Source organism: Corythoichthys intestinalis, chromosome 11 (assembly GCF_030265065.1).
Source record: "Corythoichthys intestinalis isolate RoL2023-P3 chromosome 11, ASM3026506v1, whole genome shotgun sequence".
Classification (NCBI taxonomy): domain Eukaryota; kingdom Metazoa; phylum Chordata; class Actinopteri; order Syngnathiformes; family Syngnathidae; genus Corythoichthys; species Corythoichthys intestinalis.
In genome coordinates, this window is record NC_080405.1 from 5,077,501 (window position 1) to 5,080,000 (window position 2,500).

General features: G+C 45.8%; 6 non-coding genes across 6 annotated transcripts; all 6 read left to right on the forward strand.

Annotated features, from left to right (window-relative positions):
* The first annotated feature begins 57 nt into the window (after positions 1-57).
* On the forward strand, positions 58-176 carry LOC130924880 (5S ribosomal RNA). Its single transcript, XR_009065178.1, has one exon. It is a non-coding gene; the product is annotated as a 5S ribosomal RNA (ribosomal RNA).
* A 313-nt stretch (positions 177-489) lies between these two features.
* Positions 490-608, forward strand: LOC130925834 (5S ribosomal RNA). Its single transcript, XR_009065865.1, has one exon. It is a non-coding gene; the product is annotated as a 5S ribosomal RNA (ribosomal RNA).
* Positions 609-921: 313 nt separating this feature from the next.
* Positions 922-1,040, forward strand: LOC130924881 (5S ribosomal RNA). The gene has a single exon (XR_009065179.1). It is a non-coding gene; the product is annotated as a 5S ribosomal RNA (ribosomal RNA).
* A 313-nt stretch (positions 1,041-1,353) lies between these two features.
* On the forward strand, positions 1,354-1,472 carry LOC130925835 (5S ribosomal RNA). The gene has a single exon (XR_009065866.1). It is a non-coding gene; the product is annotated as a 5S ribosomal RNA (ribosomal RNA).
* A 313-nt stretch (positions 1,473-1,785) lies between these two features.
* Positions 1,786-1,904, forward strand: LOC130924882 (5S ribosomal RNA). Its single transcript, XR_009065180.1, has one exon. It is a non-coding gene; the product is annotated as a 5S ribosomal RNA (ribosomal RNA).
* A 308-nt stretch (positions 1,905-2,212) lies between these two features.
* On the forward strand, positions 2,213-2,331 carry LOC130925201 (5S ribosomal RNA). The gene has a single exon (XR_009065489.1). It is a non-coding gene; the product is annotated as a 5S ribosomal RNA (ribosomal RNA).
* Positions 2,332-2,500: the final 169 nt, after the last annotated feature.

Below are 2,500 nucleotides of genomic sequence, written 5' to 3' on the forward strand. Positions count from 1 at the left end.
TGTACCAGAACAGATCTCCTTCGCCTTTTGTATAGCTATATTTCACAAATTTTGCCAGCTTACGGCCATACTACCCTGAGAACGCCCGATCTCGTCTGATCTCGGAAGCTAAGCATGGTCGGGCCTGGTTAGTACTTGGATGGGAGACCGCCTGGGAATACCAGGTGCTGTAAGCTTTTTGGTTTATTTCATGACAAAGAAAGAACGGACAGATCTTGTTGGTATCAACCCTGGTCAATGTACTGTCTTGTTAGTTTTGTGGTTGGAGCTCACATTGGGTTGAGTTTGCAGCTCTCGTTTTCACCCAACTCTGTGCGTTTTAAATGGTGATTACCTCGTTAGCTGCCATTGACAGCACGAGATGACCAGACCACTTGAAACCTAACTTCCCTCAGGGAACCTGACTGAACTGAACTGAACTGGTTCGTCTTTTGTACCAGAACAGATCTCCTTCGCCTTTTGTATAGCTATATTTCACAAATTTTTCCAGCTTACGGCCATACTACCCTGAGAACGCCCGATCTCGTCTGATCTCGGAAGCTAAGCAGGGTCGGGCCTGGTTAGTACTTGGATGGGAGACCGCCTGGGAATACCAGGTGCTGTAAGCTTTTTGGTTTATTTCATGACAAAGAAAGAACAGACAGATCTTGTTGGTATCAACTGAGGTCAATGTATTGTCTTGTTAGTTTTGTGGTTGGAGCTCACATTGGGTTGAGTTTGCAGCTCTCGTTTTCACCCAACTCTGTGCGTTTTAAATGGTGATTACCTCGTTAGCTGCCATTGACAGCACGAGATGACCAGACCACTTGAAACCTAACTTCCCTCAGGGAACCTGACTGAACTGAACTGAACTGGTTCGTCTTTTGTACCAGAACAGATCTCCTTCGCCTTTTGTATAGCTATATTTCACAAATTTTGCCAGCTTACGGCCATACTACCCTGAGAACGCCCGATCTCGTCTGATCTCGGAAGCTAAGCATGGTCGGGCCTGGTTAGTACTTGGATGGGAGACCGCCTGGGAATACCAGGTGCTGTAAGCTTTTTGGTTTATTTCATGACAAAGAAAGAATGGACAGATCTTGTTGGTATCAACCCTGGTCAATGTACTGTCTTGTTAGTTTTGTGGTTGGAGCTCACATTGGGTTGAGTTTGCAGCTCTCGTTTTCACCCAACTCTGTGCGTTTTAAATGGTGATTACCTCGTTAGCTGCCATTGACAGCACGAGATGACCAGACCACTTGAAACCTAACTTCCCTCAGGGAACCTGACTGAACTGAACTGAACTGGTTCGTCTTTTGTACCAGAACAGATCTCCTTCGCCTTTTGTATAGCTATATTTCACAAATTTTGCCAGCTTACGGCCATACTACCCTGAGAACGCCCGATCTCGTCTGATCTCGGAAGCTAAGCAGGGTCGGGCCTGGTTAGTACTTGGATGGGAGACCGCCTGGGAATACCAGGTGCTGTAAGCTTTTTGGTTTATTTCATGACAAAGAAAGAACAGACAGATCTTGTTGGTATCAACTGAGGTCAATGTACTGTCTTGTTAGTTTTGTGGTTGGAGCTCACATTTGGTTGAGTTTGCAGCTCTCGTTTTCACCCAACTCTGTGCGTTTTAGATGGTGATTACCTCGTTAGCTGCCATTGACAGCACGAGATGACCAGACCACTTGAAACCTAACTTCCCTCAGGGAACCTGACTGAACTGAACTGAACTGGTTCGTCTTTTGTACCAGAACAGATCTCCTTCGCCTTTTGTATAGCTATATTTCACAAATTTTGCCAGCTTACGGCCATACTACCCTGAGAACGCCCGATCTCGTCTGATCTCGGAAGCTAAGCATGGTCGGGCCTGGTTAGTACTTGGATGGGAGACCGCCTGGGAATACCAGGTGCTGTAAGCTTTTTGGTTTATTTCATGACAAAGAAAGAACGGACAGATCTTGTTGGTATCAACCCTGGTCAATGTACTGTCTTGTTAGTTTTGTGGTTGGAGCTCACATTGGGTTGAGTTTGCAGCTCTCGTTTTCACCCAACTCTGTGCGTTTTAAATGGTGATTACCTCGTTAGCTGCCATTGACAGCACGAGATGACCAGACCACTTGAAACCTAACTTCCCTCAGGGAACCTGACTGAACTGAACTGGTTCGTCTTTTGTACCAGAACATATCTCCTTCGCCTTTTGTATAGCTATATTTCACAAATTTTGCCAGCTTACGGCCATACTACCCTGAGAACGCCCGATCTCGTCTGATCTCGGAAGCTAAGAAGGGTCGGGCCTGATTAGTACTTTGATGGGAGACCGCCTGGGAATACCAGGTGCTGTAAGCTTTTTGGTTTATTTCATGACAAAGAAAGAACAGGCAGATCTTGTTGGTATCAACTGAGGTCAATGTATTGTCTTGTTAGTTTTGTGGTTGAAGCTCACATTGGGTTGAGTTTGCAGCTCTCGTTTTCACCCAACTCTGTGCGTTTTAAATGGTGATTACCTCGTTAGCTG